The sequence below is a fragment of the Hippocampus guttulatus genome, chromosome 16 (genome assembly GCF_054856545.1).
Source record: "Hippocampus guttulatus isolate MCC_2025c chromosome 16, RoL_Hgut_1.0, whole genome shotgun sequence".
In the NCBI taxonomy this organism is placed as follows: Eukaryota; Metazoa; Chordata; class Actinopteri; order Syngnathiformes; family Syngnathidae; genus Hippocampus; species Hippocampus guttulatus.
The window spans coordinates 9051482-9072677 of NC_141276.1; the positions used below are offsets into that span (position 1 = coordinate 9051482).

General features: G+C 42.1%; 1 long non-coding RNA gene across 1 annotated transcript in view; it reads left to right on the top strand.

The window, feature by feature from the left end:
• Positions 1–21196, top strand: part of LOC147192944 (uncharacterized) — a 39208-nt gene that overhangs the window by 15842 nt on the left and 2170 nt on the right. Inside the window, exon 4 of the long non-coding RNA XR_015103147.1 lies at positions 6545–6646. This is a non-coding gene — a long non-coding RNA (uncharacterized LOC147192944). The remainder of the gene's footprint in view (positions 1–6544; positions 6647–21196) is intronic.

Consider the following 21196-nt stretch of genomic DNA (forward strand, 5'->3'; position numbering starts at 1 on the left):
CACTCCCCACCCCCAAAAAGTCTATAATTTCAAAACGGATCAGGTACAATGCATATGAAGTAAAGGTAACCACCCCCAAAAAATGTCACTTTTCTTTTTAATTACACCACATTATGTTTGTGCACCAAATTCCCCATTTCCAGCTGTGCCTGCGAATGAATAGCCAAGTGAGAAGGCAATTTCTGATCAGCTGTGTGTACAACATGGATCGCTCATTAGTTGTAAATTGCGTCGGCAAGTGATTAATTGCAGCAAACAATAAAACCATCTGTTTGTGTCAACTTGATGTAAATTGCTTTTTTTACTTTCATTCCATTCTAATGGACCGAAGTGCAAACTTGCATCTGTGAGGCCTCGACGCATTGTTGGCTGCATTGTGCCTACTCGGGGACATCTTAGATCATCAATGGAAGGGCCATCGATTGAGACCATCACCGATGATGGGCTCAGTTACACTGCAAACAAACACAGATATTCCACTCGCTTTTTCTTCCTACTCAAGTAGAAGATTTCAGTCCATATTATTTTAGATTTATCACCGCTGGTTTTAGGTTTCCTGACAAAACCCATAAAAGCAATGTCATTCAGAATATATGCAATAAACAGCCTTTCTTGGATGCTTCAAGTGGTTGAAATGCAATTTCTCCAGCGCCGACATAACTATCAAAGCAACAATGTGATTATTTTGCTCTGGACTGTTCACATTAAAAAGGCCATTGTAAAAAGCACATTATGTGTGATATTTTTCACAAAACAGACACATTAAAAAGACATTTTCCTTTAAAGATCCTGCAAGTGTGTATTATTACCCACTTGGACCACTTTAGTGTGCAGTTAGCTGTAGCCTGATCTGCCTACACCAGGAAAATTCATCTTACCCAGATACCAGAATTCACAGAACAAATCGGTGTCTGTCTTTAAATGCCCTTGCGGCTGGTGGCTACAAGACACTGGGAGGATATTACACTCGCATGCTCGTTGGTGCAGGTAGCCTTCAGACCATAGGTGTCAAAGTCAAGGCCCAGGGGCCAAATCCGGCTCTCCACATCATTTTATGTGGCCCGCGGGAGCAAATCATGTGTATCAATGATCATGATTCTTGCTGAAATCTGTACTAAAATGTCAAATTGTTATGGATAATAAATAACGTTGAGATTTTGCACTGGCTCTCCGAGGGAAGCCGTAACTCCCAAGTGGCCCGTGACTAAAATCTGTTTGACACGCCTGCTTTAGACAGATATTTTGCATGTCATGCAAAATCGGTCATCGGTTGTAATGTCAAGGGTGAAGCCCGGCATAAAAAAGGTTTGGGAAAGGCTTCTTTAAAGCAACACAGTTATGTCGGCCAAGTGGAACTGCTTGCTAATTAACACATGTGAGCGGTGTAAAGTGTAGTTTGCCAAAAGGCAATCACATCCGGCCTTTTAAAAATTTGATGAATATTTATAGCCACCCTGCCAGGATGTCTTGGACAAGGACGTTTGATGACATACTGGTGATGCTGTGCCTGCCCAGTTGCACCTTACCCCTAATACAGAATGCAAACGGTCCAAAGTATTTTCTTATTTTTCTAATTGCCCTCACCAGTGCAACTCAGCTTCAAAGGAGAAATAGAACTAATGAAAAGACAGAAACAATGAAACAACAACTTGGAGTCTCTCTTCCATGCAGTATAACTTGACTCCAAAATCTGCACAACTGCTTGGGCAAATCACGTAAATCACCAAAACAAATCTCAATAACACCCAGCGAAGATAACTAACAATAAATATCCTGTGGCTCCAAGCAGCCGTAAAAGTGGATCAATGCCAACGTAATAAAAATAAAAAATAAAAAACACGTCGCAAGCATGGACAGTCGAATCAGTAAAATGAGACAATAAATCAGATAATAAAGCAAAGATCATAGATGCCTTTGTGGAAATGATGGAAATGATCCAGATGAGAAAAGATTTGTTGTGCCTAATTGCGTGGCATCTGACTCGGCATGCCACATTTTAGAGCGGCTGCTGTTCAAAAGAAGGCTGGGGGTGGGGTGGGGGTGGGATTGCGGGGCTATTGAACCCAAAATTGGCAGCAACATCAAGTAGAGCCAAACAAACACTGCCGCCTCCCAAATCTGGAAGACGGTGCCAGTTCATAAAAGCTGCCTTCTGCACTGTAATTTCACTGCCTAATTTATCGGATTGGGCTGTACTTGATGTCTCTCTAAATAGACAGGGACAAGCTAATTATAGTTGAAGATAAGAGCAGAACGACTCAGTCAAAGGGGTGACACTGTATTTGACATCAAAGTATCATTGCAAACCCAGCGTGACCCTCAATGATGGCAAAGGTTGTCGGGGGGCTTTTCGACTTTGAATTTGAACTCTTGCACTCCTGCTGATCCAAGGTCAGTGATGTTGGCTATAGTGAAACACAATGGGGCGACTCTGAGGTTGTTTTGATGATATACTGTAATTGGAAGTTGACAACAGTTTGTTTCTTGATAGGTTTCACCTGTACCATGCGTCATGCATCATGCAGGTAATGGCTTCACAGCGTATTTCAAATGGTCAAATGTGTCTCTTTATGACACAGTAGATTCATGTAATTTTTCTTCTCTCTAATCAGAGAAGAAAAAAATCTCCACAGTATTAAAACATTTCAGATTTAAAAAAAAGAATATGGTAAAAAGTGCGATACCTTGGAATACAAAGCATTCAAAATCTTCATTCGGAGAAAAGGCAACTGTGCTTGAGACGCATCCCTGAGGAACACTGCTGGCTCCTAAGGACACTGAACACAGACTCAATCAATAGAAGAGAATTTTTTAGCTTCAAAATAAAAAATTCTCAAAAAAAACACGGACATGTCTCATAAAAAAGTAATGTTCTAACCGAGCGGAAACAATCCTGACCCCCCCCCCCCCCCCCAAAAAAAACAACCCCAAAAAAACAAAACAAAAGGTTTTAGCTTTTTCTGTTTCCATCGACAAAAAGTGTCAATGTAACGTTGAAACTGTCACAGTATGGATGAGACTAGAACAGAGCGAGAGATTTATTTGGAGTGTAATTGCTGTCAGGCATATTTTGATTAGCTATGCTCATCCCTGGCCACAGGGGATGGCGGTGACATGAAGAGAAATGAGCGTGTGACTGTGAAAGAGGGGCATCATTTAACACTGCCTTGGGCACAAGATGCCTCCTCTGCAACTCTTCTGGCACCTCGCTGTTTCATTATGATGAGGCTATTGGCTAAACATACCCGAGCATGTCAAATATCCTGCAAATGTGCACTAAACAAATCATTTTTTTTCCCATTCCCTCACTGGCCAGGTGCGCTTCCTTTGGCAAATACAACAGTGAACCATAGTGTGGCTTGTAGCCTTTGGGGTACTTCTATTTGAAAGGGACTTTTTTTTTTTCACTTGATGGCGTGCTTTACGTGGGTAGCTTTGGAATATGCACATAATGGTCACTAACAGAGAGGTGAAATCAAATCAAATGAAATCTGATAACATCCAACTTCAAGGTTACACAAAGGCAAAGAAGCTTGGCAATTTTGCATTGTCCGTTTGTTAATTATACTTGCTTGTGATTGGCCTAGAGACCCAACTTAGTTGTATGGAAAAAACCCAAAAGTAAAATTTCCACAATATGTTCCCTTAAAAAAAACCTTTCTCCTGATTTTTTCCCCCCAATACTGAAGCCTTTGGTTACATTAACGTGTCTCTTAGATCCAAGGAAAAAAGGCGGATGTGACACTCACTACATGTTCAGGTGCAGCCTCTCGCAGCGTGTCTTGGCACCACGGGGGCTTGGAGGGGGGAATCGAATCAGACAGAGTTGACGACCCGCTAAGCTTGAGGGTCACCCATAAAGAGGTGGAGTAGCAGATGTGACGGCCGACTCTCCCAGCATGTTAGCAGATGTTTAGCAGTGTCATGCTTGGCCCAGAGGCATGCAAAACCCAAGCATGCAGCAGAGAAAAAAAAGTTGATGATGATGAAAGACAGGAGCTTGTTTTGGGCACATTGCTCATGAAGCTTAAGGTCACCTAGGATTAAAAATGAACTTTCCTCGCTGTTCTTTCAGGACAACTAATAAAGTAGTGTTAAGTTTGACATTTTGATCAGAAAGCACACATGAGGAGGCTTGTTTTAGGGATTTAGTGTAAATGGAAGTCAACACAACTCGTTGGTGCAGTAGATTAACACTTACTTTCGTTGTCCCCTCATAGAGTTAACCAACACCGCTTACTCAGGCTGGTAATGGGTTTAAAAGGTGTCCTATACATCTCTTGATATTTGGGTGTATATTTGCTTTTATGCACTAATCTGCAAAGAAAAACAGTGAAACACTTACATTTAAAAAACTATACAATGTTGGAAAAAAGTCCCAAAACTTGATACGGTACATGAAAGGTTAACAAGTTTATTTTTTTTTCACAGAAATGCTTTAATAAGAGCAATATTCACAGAAACAGCTCGTCTGCTTGAGACACATCTCTGCGGAACACCGCTGCCTTACACGGACACTGAACACAGACTCAATTGATAGAAGGAAACAGTTTTGCATCCCCCTGCACCCCCCCCAAAAATCAGATGACGGGGCTCTTAAAAAAAGTTCTAATATTTCAGAAACATTGTGTTGATCTTGTAGTTAACTTTCCAAGATGTTCCTTCGTTTCTGAATGAATAATGCATGGTCTTACAGATATAGGCAGGTGTGAAATTTGGTGCTGATCCAAATCCAGCTTGTTTGGCCTTGGCAAGAGGTTTGAGCTCTCCCGAGTGCCGTTGGAGTCTGTTGTCATGTGCTGATGAATTTGGCGGCTGCCATTGTGACATTTCAAGGTGAACACTGAACGTCTGATTCAGTGCACGGTGGCATTGAAACATTTAATTGAAAAGAGCTCGGATTGTCGTCACCGCTTCAATCAGTGAGGGTGCTTGATAGAAATACAAACAGTGAGCGGTAAATGAACTATTGTAACAATCAGCTGTCTTATTTCATTTTTCCATGCGCTGTCACAAAGGATCAGAGCAACGTCGCAGAGGTCACCAGAGGCCTTTCACTCTCTCTTTTGTGAAACTAGTTTTCACTAATTATTCATCACAGACGTAATTAAGTGACCTTCCTCCATATTATGAATGATTGTGGAGTTTCAGACTTTGAACAAACTTACAAGGGCATCAGTAGCAAACGCAAAGCTTCTCTCTTTTGAATTTACAATGACTTTCTGGAATGCTAATCATGGCACGGCAGCTTCATAAAACTCAAAAGATCAGCATGACCTTGATTTTTAGATAAAAGGAGTGGTAAAATAATGTTTTTTAATCATGGGTTACAATTATTTTTATTATTATTTTTTCGGTTTTTGAAGATTGTTTTCATAAACATGCTTCCAAATTTGACCCTAGGCCCATCAAACACCTTTGGGGTGACATTTCACATTATAAAAGCAAAATAATACTCATAAACAATTCACTTAGTCCCTCTCCAAAATCTCAGAAAAATATGTTTTGTTCCGTTTTCCCAATTTGCAGCTCGTGAAGGTTTTGTTCCCTGATGCAGCCGTTGAATAGACTTGCCCTTTCACAGGTATTTGTGTACTCGGCCGGTATGGTCGAGGGATTAGAGAAGCAAAGCGCCGTGTTGCCATGGTTTCCGTTTTGGCTCTGCCACACTCCCGACACTAAGGATATGTTCTTTGTTGGCCTTAAGTATCACACTAATTGTAAGTGGGAAGAGCAGAGACAAGTACAGGCTTACACAACAGAGAGATAAGATTTGGAGTCGTTACGGACAGGATGCTGACCATTACGGCCGCCCGTGCGCTGGCCGCTTTTCAGCTTTTTAATTGGGGGTGGGGTGGGGGGGGGTGACAAAAAACACTGACTACCATTCATCCTTTTCACTGTATTTGAATCGTGAAATTCATCAGCATCTCATCTATTCAGCCAGCCATTTCTCAATCCACTTTTCTTGCCTGCTAACTAATGAATGTTTTACGAAGGAGAAAACACTGATGTCAAGGTTATGTTCAAATCTAAAAAAAATAATACTACTAATAATATACACAATGCAACGTTGGCAAGGTCTTGACTGATTGGCTGAAAGACTTAATGGCATTCGAACAAACTAAGGTGCGAAGAAGGAAATCAGACCGAGGTTGATGAGGATGGAGTCGATTAGTCAAGAAGTAGATACATTCCTTCTTCTTGAGGTTAGAAAGGCAGGAATTGAAAAAACAATAATTGGGTTTTATTTTTGATAAATTGTAATGAATCTGACCTTCATTTAATTTTCCAATGGCACCAAATGTAAGGGACCTCCAGTTACAAGTACAAGCTAAAAAAAAGGCAGAATTAAGAGCAAATCTGTTGAGATCCTATAGAAGCTCAGAGGAACAAATGGCTGTCTTCAACAAAACGACGTCTGGTGTATTTTCACATGTCAACCTTTCTCGCAACTTGTCCTTATACAGTTTGTTGTCCATCTCTATTGTTTATTGGATTGATTTCATAATCCTTGCTTCTCTTTTTTTTCCTTTTCATAAAGTTGCTGGTTTTCTCCCCTGGCTCCCCCGAGCTCCTTTTCCGCAGCAGAACTCGCAGTCAAGCCCGAGGCTTGTCTCAGCCTCCCTGAAGTACACACTTGCAGGTACTGTAAGCCCCCCCCCCCCCCACCTCCCCAACATAATCATACAGCATAACACTGGTGAAAATACAAACTGTGTAATGCAGTGTAGTTATACATTTTTTAGTTTTCTTCGCCCTCTGGGTGCAACTCACGAGGGAGACGTGATGCCGACTTGAACATATTGAAAGGTTACTCTCTTGGAATGTATACTCCCTTTGTTAGCAAGTCTGCGGGTGGGTCATTGCATACTCGCAGTGCCCGGTTGAACGTATTAACTTATTATAAACTTGCAGGTTGAGGTGAAACAAGGCCAAAAATAAGGATAGTCGGATTTGCAAAAACTGTTTCTGAGCGTTGTATGAACCTGACATTCCCAAACTGAAAGTCACTAGTCAAGAGGCTATTCATGCCTGAAGACGAAGAAAGCACAGCTTTCATTCTGAAAACAATTAACAATGAAAGTGACATGACCCAAGAAGAGAATGTGACACATTTGCATCAGGAAGAAAGAATCAAAAAAACAAAAAAACAAATGCTGATCCGGTGAATGGGAGGGAGGAAAAAGCTTGCCCTGCTGTTTCATAAATTCAAATGCGTAAAAGAGGGTAATCACGCGGCCGAGATGCCCGCAGGTCCAGTCAAGAACCAAGTGATGTCGTGCCAAGTGGAGCTGCGCATGGCTGCGTCCTCGTCACAGAGCCTAAAGCTCCACTTCTGCGCTAACAAGTGCTCTGTTGCAAAAGTACTCCACTTGGCTTCCGCAGTGTCGAGTACGGTGCAGGTGTCGTAAACGTAGAAGTCGTTTCCATAAAAATTGTGAGACAGTGAAACCACTATGTCGGATTTCCTTCGATTTTCAATATGGTTTTGCCATTGAACGTACTGTATGCACTTCCTGTTGTGATTTAACATTCTGTATCATATCCGCCCAATATGATATCGTGCATATTATGCAAAGTTGAATGTAGCTCGATGTCATAGAGTGAAAAATAGCATTTTTCCGCAAGAAAAATAATACAGTTTTAAGTATGTTGCATAAATCTATTCTGAGAAGTACAATTCATCCCAAAAGTGAATTTAAATGTAACGATCGCCCACCGATCGTGACTGGCCAACTCCTGTCGAAAAGTACCTGATTGGCATATGTCGATCATTGCCAATCACAAACCCGATCACCCGCAGCTTGTATTTTGCAGCCTGCAGTCAACCAGAGCCCAGCCTGTGTGCATTTTCTGCCTTGTCAATTTGAATTAATGTCTTGTTTGGATGTAATAAAGCGAAACTTAGATAGAATATGTTGAGGGGACAGAGGGGGGAGGTTCATTGAAAAAAAAAAACATTGACAGATTAATCATCTCACTAATCATGAGTGGGCAGCTCAAAAATGGAAACTGTGCAGATAATCTATCCATCCACCCATCCATCCATTTTCAACAGCGCTAATCCTGTCGAGGGTTGCGGGGCGTGCTGGAACCTATTCCAGCTGACTTGGGGCGGAAGGCCAACTACACCCTGAACCATTCACACCCACATCCACACCGTCACCGCCTGCACACAAGTTAGGCAAGTGTCCACTCCACCATCAGTGACTTGCAGATAACCCCTGAGATCGAAATCGATTTCGGCAGCTTGGGTGATCGGTTTCGGAATTAACAACACAAAACCCTGATCGGACCACCCCTCGTGCGAACACACAATGCATTGTTGGGCGTGCTTTATTCCCCCAATCCACAATGTCCAAAATAAACTACTGAAAGTAATTATGAGACATTTTCAAAAGATTATTTTTAATGAGAGTCTTAAACTCCAAATCATTTTTTTTTCTTCTAGGGGGGTGTGCCCTATCAATAACTATAAAATATTTACACCTTTTTCCCTGTTACGTGTCTGTCAGGTGTCTTCACCTCAAAAGGACTTTTATAAGGAGGTTTATTTGCTGATATTTAATATTGTAAGGCTTGTGTTACAAAATAAAAAAATAAAAAAAAGAGCACTTTGCCAACCTGGTGTCCTCCTGCTGTGAACACGCACGCTATCAAAGATTATTTTTCTTTCCTGCCGCTGCGCTGGTGTAGCCTTCCCTCCTCCTGACAAAGGTGGCCTATTTTCAGGCCCGGGCACCCTCGCTCATGTCACACCTGCGCCGCCTTCTTGCTGACGGTGCACCAATCTCTTCTTTGTGCTTGCTCATATATCACTTCTCCCCTGCGCAAATTAATCATTACTTGTAAATCTTCCCTCACGCTGTGCACTTTTTTAAAGTCGTTACATTTATTGCATATAAAGGCCGTCTCTGTGAGAATTCCGGTAGAGTCGGGGTAACGGTGGGTGAATTAACGGCACTCACTTTATTTTCCTCAAATATATTTAATAAGCGTCGCCTTAGATGCTCCCAAGGGACCATTCCAAAAGCTGACAAAGGGAATTTATTTCGCTGGGTGTTAAGGGTGTGATTTGGCCCAAAGAGTTACGCCGTAATCCTTGCAGAGGCGTTAGGTCCGGCCAGCCATTTCATTTTATCCACCCAGGGCCCTTGCTTTGTTTTTTCCCCTCCGTCAAGTGCTAGAAAAGGCGGCAAGGCTTTATATTGTCTCCTTATTACCGCCTGTCCCGTTCTGCAGCATCCTTGTCGGGGATTTTAGGTGGCGGACGTTGTCAGCCGTTTGACTCGGTAAACAACACACTTCATCCTGTTGTAAAGGATCCGCAGAGCACCTGGAACATACAAAACATACACAGAGGCTCTCCAGTTTACAATGGTGCCAATATACAACAATTTAGGGTTATAAGTGGCACACAACTAACTAGTTTATGCACACATAGAAGAAGTATTTCTTTTTTTAAGTACAAGTACCTACAGTACATTTGAGTTCTCACGGGTACAGAGTCTACAGATACTTGCCATTATATCTTGCAATTGTGATGAAAATGTGCTTTACTTCAGTCAAACATTGCTCAAAAACACAAACCTGAACGCGACACGTTTCACTGAAATATAACATGACTCTCGGAACAACTTGTCGTTACAACACGGCACCGGTAACAGAGTAAACTCAATGACCGCACCTGCCGCAGCCATTAAGTGACTCCTTATAGGAATGAGAAAGTCACTGAAGAGCAAGCCAGCACACACACAGACACACACACACACACACACACACACACACACACAAATGGGTGAAAAATAATGTACGGAGGAAAAAAATACAGCAAGTTTTATCCGTGAAACTAATGAGCAACTAAAACTCAGTTCAGTATAGAAACATGTCTTTCCGTCCTCAAAATGTCTCTTTACATGTGACAAAGACCACCATTTGGGCTCATTGCAATGGTATACCGAAGAAAAGTAGGACTTTTATTACCGTATTTTCTGCACTATAAGGCACTTCGGATTATAAGGCACACCTTCAGTGAATGGCCTATTTTAAAACTGTTTTCATATATAGGGCGCGCTGCGTTATAAGGCGCATAGATTTGAAGCTGCGTCATGCATCCACCAGATGGAGCTATGCTAAAGGGCATAGAATACAATACAGCTTTATATACCTCGCGGGCGGGCTCACATCCACAAGGGGCTAAATATCCTTAGAAGTCTTGCTTGTTTCCTTCTTCCTTTATTTAGTCAGTCGTTAACGATGCTTTTGGTATTATCTTCGTTTCATAATGGCTGCGCCTTATACTGCGGAAAATACGGCATCTTAATCAACCACGCAACTGCAATTTTGCAGTTACAGCCAAACACCAAGGACATTTTTAGTCATTTGATAGATGAATCTCAATGACAACAATGGGCCGTCTGCACAAGGTTGGTGAAGCTGCTGCTGATCTAGATTAGAATTGTTTGGCCTCGGTGGAGGTTAGGTTTTAAGAGCTTTCAGGTTGTTGAGAAATACTGCCGGAAATGTTGCGCTTCACCTTTTGTGCTATTTTGTGCAAGTTTTTCAGGAAGATGACGCAGGCACCCATACTTGCCATTCAGAGTGACACACCCTTGACATTCACCATAACACAGCTAGTACAGTTTCTTCTAAGCAAAAGTTTTGATTCAACATGCTGTTGGCTCTGCAAGTACACTTTGAGACACTTGTCGACATCAAGGAGGAGTTCTGCTTTCGATAACAGCGGTTTGTTGTGTTGCCTACTCTTGTCAAGGTCAAAAACAATATTTTTGGCAGGTTTTGTGCAGCGCGATATAATCTTTGTGCCACATCCCGCAAGCATTCTGAGATTGTCATTAATTAATTGTCAAATGACTGCACAGGCAGTCTCACAGGTATTGCAGTGTTTATGCCTTTTTTTTTGGCTCCTGCGTGTTGGAATCATTTTTAAAAGCTGGATGTCATCGTGTGTGTATGGAAATGATTTTGTCTTTATTTGATTATTTTATTTTGTATTGTCTTAGAAATATGAAACAGTAAAGTTGCCAGTCGCAACTGAAGCGCAAGATAATTGACTCACTTTTGTGTTGTAAAATGTTGAGTGAAACTCATCATGCACCTGCAGTGAACCGTGGCGCTATCAAATGAGGCCCCGTTCAGTGATGCAGGCTGGCTATTGACCGACTGCAAATATTTACCCTCGGCAATTAAACAAGAGGCGACCGTTAGGCCAACGCGACGGTTATTGAAACGCATTGTGCGTGACAGCGCTGGCGGTAATCTTCAGAACATACGAATGCGATCAGTGCGCCGAAAACAGTCAGTCAACGTGATGGACGCCGATATTATGCCAGTCCGAAACTGTTTACCTTCCGGTGCACTTCTCTTGGACATTATATTCACTCTATCATCCTCATTTCATAGTGTGCGTCTTTGCTGTGCAGCTTCCAATGGTGTAGATGTTACTTTATTTTATTTATTGATTTTTTTTTTTGTCCAATCAGATTTGAGTTTCTATGCCATGCCATCTCAATGTAATCCACCCAGGGCCTTCAGAATCAATATTACTGTCACGTTACTTGTTAAAACTAGCATCAGTGACTGTTTTTCTTTTTATCTTACATGACACAAAAAAAGAAATAGAAGGCTGGAATTTAGCAATTAATGGCTCAACATTGCTCAAATGGTTTATTATTGTTGTTGGGTTTTTTTTTAAATAAAATTTTGAAGGACCTTTATATGATGAAGTGCACCATGTCTAAGTGTTGCCCCTCAGACCTGCACATACATTAAAATGACACTCAAACAATTAGTGCGTGGTTGTCCAGCCAAAGATGGAATGCTGCCAGGAAGGAATCAAACCCAATTTATTATTTATTATATTTCATAATTCATATGCATAACCACCAAGTAGGAGAGAAATGATGCGGGTGGTACTGGACAGTTAGTCACAGAACATACAGTACATAAACATATATCGCCCGAATGTGTCGCCAAATTAACAGCATATAAATCTTTCGACCTTTGACCATTTATGTACCTTATGCAAAGTTTCTAACAATAACCGCAGCTGAATGTCTGAGTTGGTCTCCGCCAAACTGCGTTGTTATGAAGCTTCTTCTTGTCCTTTAGTGGTGCAGAGGCAAAAGTGGAACAAGAAGTCAAAGCAATTTGGCGCGGTCTCCGATCTCCTCCATCATCTTGCGCGACTGTCAGTTACTTTGGAAAAAGCCCGAACAGCCCCCGGTTTCAGAGCGCGGATTGTCTTTGTGCCGATCGGTGGCCGCCCCAGCTGGCAGGAGCTGGCTCATGCCGCCGACACTGGACCCCCGCCAAAATCTTTGGATGCAATTCAGGTCTTTTGAATGGAAAACAGAAAATCTGAGGTTTGACATTAAAACCGTGACGATTTTAAAATTGTAACTTCATTCAACCTCAAGGGTGTTTCGTTCGGTTACGTCACAGTCGACTGATTTTATTTTTGTATTTTCTTTCTACCTCTTTTCTGGCTCAGGGTGCACTGGAGTTATCGTCAAGACCAATGCTTCACCTATGCATTGTGTAATTTGTTTGTGAATGTGCGATCTGGTCTTGATCTTGATCTTCCTTTTTCTTGTTCTTGATTCTTCCCGGATCTGCCTTAGTCTCAGTCTCAGTTTGGTCTTAGGCCACATTGGTCTCGTTCTCAATTCATTCTAGCTCTGTTTTGGTCTGATTTTTCATTTGATCTGGATCGACCTTGTTCATGTTCTCAAGGTAGTCTGGATCTGCCCCGGTCCATGTTCTTTATTCAGTCTCATATATTCTTGGTTGAGGTCCTACCTACTACACTACTTTAACAAGGGTCAAAGAGCAGTAGGAGTACTACATTAGTTGAACTATGTCCCAAAAGGTACAATCTATGTCAATGTTATGTCATTTCTGTTTTGGACTCAAATGTTTTAAATGTTTCTGACTCAAAGGTATATTGTAGGTGTAAAACAGATCCCTTGATGGCATCAGCCCAGTGATAAGACACTGTAACCTTAAAAATACAGTCTGCACCAGGGGTGTCAAACTCATTTTTGTCGCAGGCCACATTGTAGTTCCAGTTTCCCTTGGTGGGCCGTAATGAATTTTGGGAAACCATATCAATGTTTAATCACCTCCACATATTACATGCACGGCGCACAACAAATTGATGGATGACTTGTTTTGGAATCAGAAGTCAAGAATAAGGACTGTTACTGTGGATTACATATGACAATTTGAAATTGTGGTTCAGACTTTAGCAAGCATCATGGAACTTGACATGCTTTCGCGGGCCACATAAAATGATATGGCGGGCCAGATCTGGCCCCTGGGCCTTGACTTTGACACCTGTGGTCTACACAATTGCCAAAAGGTACAAGAATGAATGTAACTCAAGCTGTAAAAGTCAAATGTCAAGGGTACAAAAGCAGAACTTTTGCGAGCCCAAGGGACAAGCATTTTCCTTTCAAGGAACAATGATTGCGTTTATCTGAGCATGTACTGTCGCAGTAGGAGTCAGTTTGTCCCTCTGAAGATAAAATTTATTCTAATTTACCCCCCAGGGCTTGTGATTGGACTCGCAGGTTTCAGGTATGTCCCCAAGCCGTCTTAGTAGCAGTGACAGTCCATTGAGGTAACTTAACTTGCGTGTTTGAAATACATTGTGGAGGTTGTTGGAAAAAGGCAAGGACACTTGGCGAGTGCTTCCTTTTATAGATCAACAAGAATCCAAGCCGGATGAATTTTTATGCACTCTGTAATACGGAGAGTCTGCCTGACCGTGAAGATAGATTTTTCAATTTAAAAAGTGAACACAGCGCTGACGAGCCTGGCCGCCGTGAGCTATCGTGTACTTGCGGAAAAACGTGAGCGCTAAGGGCGGGGAACACCGGCGGTCCATAAAGTGCAGCGGGAAACGCAAAAACATAAAAGTCCTGCCAAGACTCTCCAAAAAAATAATAATAATAATGGAGCCATCCGTTGTTAATGACATGGCCTCTGCTGCGGGAGACTCGGGGAATATTCAATCTAAAGGCTGTCAAAAAAAAAAACACTGTCAAACCCAGTTAACAGCCACCCCTTAAAAGCAATGTCCAGTTACATGTTAGGACCAGGCGGGCGGAAACGCTTCCACTCTCGTGCACTCCATCTAGCCCAAGGAGAGGGAGTGTGAAGATAATGCACTGAGAAAGATGTCACAGCTTTGTGCTGCACTCCCGCACAGGCGTCATTTCTACTACTCAGGAGACATCAGCAAGGTGTAGGGACAAGGAGTGATAAATCCAATACACGTCAAATGAAAGCCCGGCAAGTCCCTCGCGGCCTTTGGCTTTCGCCCCTCTTTTACATCATAAATGCGCGGTTTTCCCGCCCATTCATGCAGAAACAGTTTTTCCCTGTTTTTTGAGCTGGAACGGTGCCCTGGAAGCGTGTGCTAACCGGCAAGTGTTTTGAGGCGCTGCATTAAAATTGCACCAGAGGCTCCTTGCGGGCCAGCTTGTATGCAGTCTCACCTTGCTGACCTTGCGCGGCCGAAAAAAAAATAAAAAGATGCGTATGAATTGAAATGTACTTTTGACAGGCCTATTTCGTTTTAGTCACAGGGGCAAAAGAGATGTCAGGCAAAATAGATACTTTATATGCCTGTCAAAATGATGCTAACCTCACGGGGCTGTACTCTTGATTTTGATTTAGGTCCATTAGGAACATGCTTTCAATAAACCTGTAGAGGGCAGTTAGCAAAATACTCCCCCCCCCCCCCCCCCACAATGATTGGATAATATTTTAGTTTACGCCTTCCCTACTGATGGGTCAATGATCACCTACTCAAGTAATCAAATATAGCCAGTAGCAATTTAGCCGTTTGTAAAACTAGCAACAAGCACATTTAGCTTTGACCTAAAAAAACAGCGAATTTTGCACCATTTTGCAATTCATTTGAAACTGCTTTTCGCAGAAATGTTCGATTTTGGTGAGGATTGGGATATTAATATCGTCATAGTAATGTCCGTTGCTTCCGCGAACTGGAAACTAGCATGGGCAAAAAAATACAACGCTGCGCAAGCATTTTCAATTTTGGCCGAGTTCTAGTTCTCAATACCGTATGTGATTATTGGGTAGCTAGAATACATGCAATGGTGACCATCTCGATCAAACAATTGCATATAAATCACAAACTTCAGTCTTGTGAATGAATAGAGTAATTTTTTTGCCAAAAGTGAGGCTTTGGGTGTTTGTTGTTGTTCATCCGCAAGGGCCTGTGTCATCCGCTGCATGGCGATGGCGTCCTCGCATTAGCGATGAGGACTGTGTACTTTTAGGCTGACAGTAATGAATGACTTGCTCTTTATGGACAAGCGAGGCGCCTCGATAAGCGATGGCCTTCCCTTACCAATTTGGCCGACGCGTCCAGACGTGCTCTTTCACCTTGCCAACTGACACGTTTCTGCAGCGCAACGACATTTGGGTATTGGGTAACAGAATTACAAGCAGATCTCAATATGCGACAACTTTTGTATTATGAGACTGGAAATTGTTTTGTCACATTTTTGCCTCGCAGTGCACACATGAAAGAAGTATTCAGCTGCTTAAAACCTATAAAGCTTCATAATTGCCGATGGAGGCCACATAGTGATGGCAAAGCACTATTTTTCTATTAGACGGTCTTACGGCCTAAATAAATGAATTACATCCCCTCACTCCAACATAGTTCCATGGCACCACGGTAGCCAATCGCGAACATGCACAGGGAAATTTTGACCATTTTGATCCAAATTTTGACCATCAAGGCTGTATTTAGATTGCAAGGTCAAGTGCCAAATTCCAATTTAATGCCTATAGTTCACGGTTTGGATCTGTGTATTTTGACGACTTCAAGCTAGCGTCGACACGGTGTAGCCAATCCGTGCGTTTATGCTGCAATAGCATGAACAGATGTTTGATATGTATTGGATTTTTATTCACATTTGGAAGAGGCCTAAATTTGAAGAGACCCTATTCCAATTAGGAGTTTTTTTCTCTTTTTTTCCTCCATTGACGCTGCCATCACACTTTTCCCACTTGCCCAACTTGAGAGGAACAAATTGGCACTGTCACTTAAAGTAGGCTGTGTAAATCCAACTTAATAGGCAGCAGCGGTGCTGCACAGAGACGGTGTTTTTTTATTTTTTCCCAACTCTTCACACACATGCATACAGTGTGATCCATTTTCCATCGTCGCCAAAAACCGCACTCCGGTTCCCCTTTTAGCCAAACCTGCGTCATACAAGCAGCCCCTAAAATTCCAAGTAAAACTTGGCATCTTAACTTTTTTATTCCAGTGCACAGATGTGATTTATTTACAAGAGACGATTGGCACATATGCTCATAAATGAATTAGGCCTAGGCCCAAATGTGTACCCCCTTCCGCACTCAAAGGCTTCAGCCACCTGTTTTAATCCGTGGACCTGAAGTTTCCATCACTTAGAAATCCAAGCATGCTCGCAGCGTGTATCCTGATATTCATATTTGAATCCCGGTTTTCTTTGATAAGAAAAAGCAGACGCGCCAGTGAGGACATCTCGGGCCAGTGTCTCATTAATTGGGCCTTTTCATATGGGGCTGAGGCCATTTTCATTCACGGGGCTTTATTGCTCCGATTGCGCGAGTCAGAAGATAATGAAAAACTTGACGCCACATTCTCCCGAGTTATGATTTCAATTGCTATGCACGCGTCGGTTTTCAAGGTCTGGAGTCTCTTCTGAACGGATGCCGGCTATCTGGCTCCGGGGGTTAACAAGGAGCCTTCGCCATCCCCGCTTAACGATTCCGCGCAGGCTCGGGGCCCACGTGACGTCCCATGCAATCGGCCCGGCAGTTGTTTATATCTGCGAATGAGGCATCCCACTGGCCGCAAATTAAGCATTCAGGCTGCGCCGCCTTGTTGTGCTCCACCGTGACGTGTCTGGAGTACCAAATGGAACTGGGCCGCCTTAGGTAGGCTGCCATCTTGTACAAGAGTAAGTTCTGAAGCAGCCTTATCTTTTTGAAACGACGCCACTACCCATTATTTACACATGATGAAAGATTCTATTCATCCGCCTCAACGGGAAAAAAGTGTGTCAGTTTACCACTGACAAATTGTTTCAACAGTTGGAAAATATGTTCCCCGTGAGCAAGGCCGATAGGCAAACAGACTGGGGTTATAAAACTAATTAATAAAGAGTTATTTGATTTATAACAATAGTCTAAAATCACATGCTTAAAAACACACAAAAAAAGCTTCGTCTGTCACAGTCAGTGTCTGTACTTGACACATGATGTACAGCAACATATTAGAAACAGCTCTTCGTGTGATTCAGTGCACTGATAATGGCAAGAAACAATATTGTCGAATGAATGACAAAATATTTCATCTGTATAAAATGTGGAGCTTTACTCAACGTAATGGATTTACAGCTTTCTGTCATGACATTACGGCATCGTTGGAAAAATTCAGAAAATGGTCAATGGGGGTGGGGTAAAATTCAATCATTCAATTCGTTCATAAGAAAATGCAAAATAAAGATCTCAAAGTGCTCTCGATAAAATACAATCAAAATAAAGAAAATGATCAAATAAAAATAATAAGAATGGTATAAAAAGGCAATGGTCACATAAATTGTTTCCTAAAAATGGTAGAAATCCGAAGACCGTTTCGGCTGCACTGAACCAATGCTAAATAGAAAGTGCAGCACCCATTGCAAGCAGGCAACTGATTGATTCTCTCTCGCACGCTCAACAGGGGAAATGTAGCTCACACTCTTAAGTCATGACATTAGCATAATTAAGCCTGAGTCATACCGAGAAGCCAGTCCCATTCCTTGACTTTATATTGTCAGCCCAAAGGCCTTTTCACCTCTGCAACAGCGGAAAGATTTAGTCTGAGACAAACGGTTGCCAAGCTGCTTTTTTATTATGATTCCTCTCCTCAATTAAACCCCCCTCATTTTACACAGATCAATATGGAGGGAGTCTATAAAAAAAAAAAAGTCAATACCTGAAAGCAAGAGTGTGCCACTCGAAAGGACTTGGAGGTACGGCCGCGGCTAACAAGTTCCCGCCTTTGAACTTTTAATACGGACTTTCTTTGTGAAATACCAACACATTGATTAATCCATCTGTACTGATCTGAATTTCCTCCGAGTTGCGCGCATCCCTTTGAAATATTCAAAGTTGATCTCTTGGAATAACCATTATACAGACCTCTGCTCTCCTTGGAGGCACACCAAGAAAAGTGGCTGCATACAAATGAGCCTCAGCCCACAGGAAAAAAAATAAAAGGCCACGAACGAAACCTTGCGTGCATAATTTTGCTCTCAGAAATAGCAAGTTGTTCATCGCTTGGCAAATATAAACAACGTGGCCTAATTGGTACACGTGTGTGACCGTCACACTGCAAGGCGTCGTTATGGTTCACACACGCACGCACATTCTAACCGGATCCAACAAATACAAAAATCTGTTTGAGTTGATTATTGTAACTAGTCGACAACAGTGTTGAACCTTTTCAGGAACAACGGTTACTATAGTGGACAGTTTACCATGTTATCAAGCTACAGGGTGCATGAAAGGGTTAATTGTACTGCATCAGACTGAATTTGGCCGTTAGACACCAAGTGACACGACCGAACTCGACAGTGAGTGGTTCTGCTACTAGTTTTCATGAGTGGCTGACCCTTGGCAACTGGTTTTACGGCGATTGGGAATTTGAATCACAGATGTAATGGCCATTCCAAAATGCAACAGAATGTTTTGTCAGATGTCCGTGTAGATTCGCACGAATCGTGGTTATCCACAATGGTGGAATCAAAACAGCTGGACAGTTCTTGTTTGATGTATGATGTTCATAACATGATCAAACATTGCAAATGGAGATGAAACACATCATACTTAACAGAGATGCCAATTACTGCATTTAGGGGTTGGCTTAGGGGTCATGAATGCAGATGGCTACAAATGTGTTTTTGCTGGTGGATCCATGGCTTGCTTTGACCAACCAATTATTTTCGGCCAGCTCACCAACCCTCCAAGTTCCAAAATGATGAAAGAAACAGCCACATGTATAAATCTACGTAACATTAAACAGCAGGATTGCTTCTCCTGGGCAAATTACAATGACATGGCTTGATAGTGAGGAATCTAATTGGGCCCCCCAAAATAAATAAATAAATACAAAATCAACATTCTGTGCTGGAAGCAATGCAGCCAAAAGAAACACTGATCACAGTTCTGTTCAAGGAGACTCTACCCTTTCCACTTGTTAATGCGTTTTCTGTTGGTTCTCCTTCATGTCTCAAGCAAAAACTGCTCCATAGAAGTGCCTGCAGATTTATTTTTTATTTTTTTATTTTTGGTGACAGACCCATACGAATGCCTTAAATTCCCTCCGTTGCGTCATCTCCATTACCCATGAAGCATTGTGTGTCCATGTTATGGTATGTAGTCGTTGGAGCATCTGTGGCCTGACCCCCCCACCCCTCCTTCCAGTCTCAGCTGCTCATCCGCACTTCATTTTGTCTCCCAATATGCATCGGCGTTAGCGTCTCAGCTGTTGTCTGCGCACGTGTCTGAATTCAGCCGTGAACGTGCAACAGGCTCACAGCATTGTCCTGTGCCACATGGCCAGGATGGTACGGCTTTTATAGCAGGCATTGTGGTGCATTATAAACATGCAGCAGCACAATGAACTAGTGGTTAGCGGGTCTGCCTCCCAGTTGAGAGTTCCCGAGTTTGAATCTCTCCTCACTGAGCAAGTGATGAGATTTCAGTTAAATATACACGGCAGCATTTCTCTTATGTTTTGCCTCCACACAAGGCAGAATGCTCATGAAACCAACAGCGACAGCCAATGTGAGGAAGCCCCTCGCACTTTAGCTGAGGCTCACAATCAAACAGCTACCGACCAGTTGGACGTTGGGGTTTTGAGCTGAATACTCTTAGGTTGAAAGGGCTTGGACTGCGAGCCACACGTACGAGCAAGAGCGAGCAAAGAATGAGCAGATGTCTAGTATAGACTATAAAGAATTTACCTTCGGGATTTTTGCAGATCTAAAAACAGCATTTGATACCATGGATCAGAGTATATTATTGATTAAATAATATGGAGCACATAAATGGATACAAAGTTATTTAGATAATAAGTATCACTACATGCAGTTCAGCAACATAAAATCAAAGCAGTTGATGATCAGTCATGAGGTTCCTCAAGGGTTTGTGCTCGGCTCAAAACTATTCATATTGTATCTTAATAATAGCTGTTGCGTTTCAAACCTTACTTAAAGGTGTCTTATTTGCCGATGACACAATTGTGCTAGAATGTGTGCTTACGTAGCGCCTGTACCTAAAGTATGTTGTAGCCATATGTACAGTACACAAGTAAGTCAAGTTGTGTACTTGAGTAGGTCTATGTGTGGACCTTTTTTCTGTTTCTTTCCATTTTGGGATATACTCTACATCACATGTGTCAAACTCAAGGCCCGGGGGCCAGATCTGGCCCGCCACATCATTTTATGTGGCCCGTGAAAGCAGATCATGTGTTATAAGTTTCGTTAGTTAGACAGTCAGTCATTTCATCAGTCAGTCAGAAAGTCAGCCCGTCACCCTATTGCTTGTTTTAGAAATTATTAATTGCATAATGTATCTAATCCATCAATTTGTTGTGTATAAATAACAATACTACGTGATGATTAAACATTAATTCGGCCCTCTGAGGGAAGACGTGACTCCAAAGTGGCCTGTGACAAAAATGAGTTTGACACCCCTGCTCTACATGATTGATCTATTATTATATTCATATTAAACAAGTTCAAATACGCAAAGAACAAGGTGTAGGACTAGAAAATGGTTTACTGCTTCCTTCTTCCTTTGAACATGTAATATGTGCTTTAAAAAAAACTTTAGTTGTGCTGCTTTTGTGTCTCATGAGCTACGGCTTATTTACTTTCTCTTTGTTGGCACAGTGGGTATATTTCATTATACGCAGAGCTGCGTTCATCATTATTTGCACACATACTGTATATTCAAAACATTTGGTCCAACTATGAAGCCCACAAGTTGATTTGTATGTAACATATCGAGCAGGTTTTGCCAACCCTCTTGATGAATGAAGCTGCCATTGTTTAATATGGATCAAATTACCAAATGTTGCCTTGGTGAGGAATAA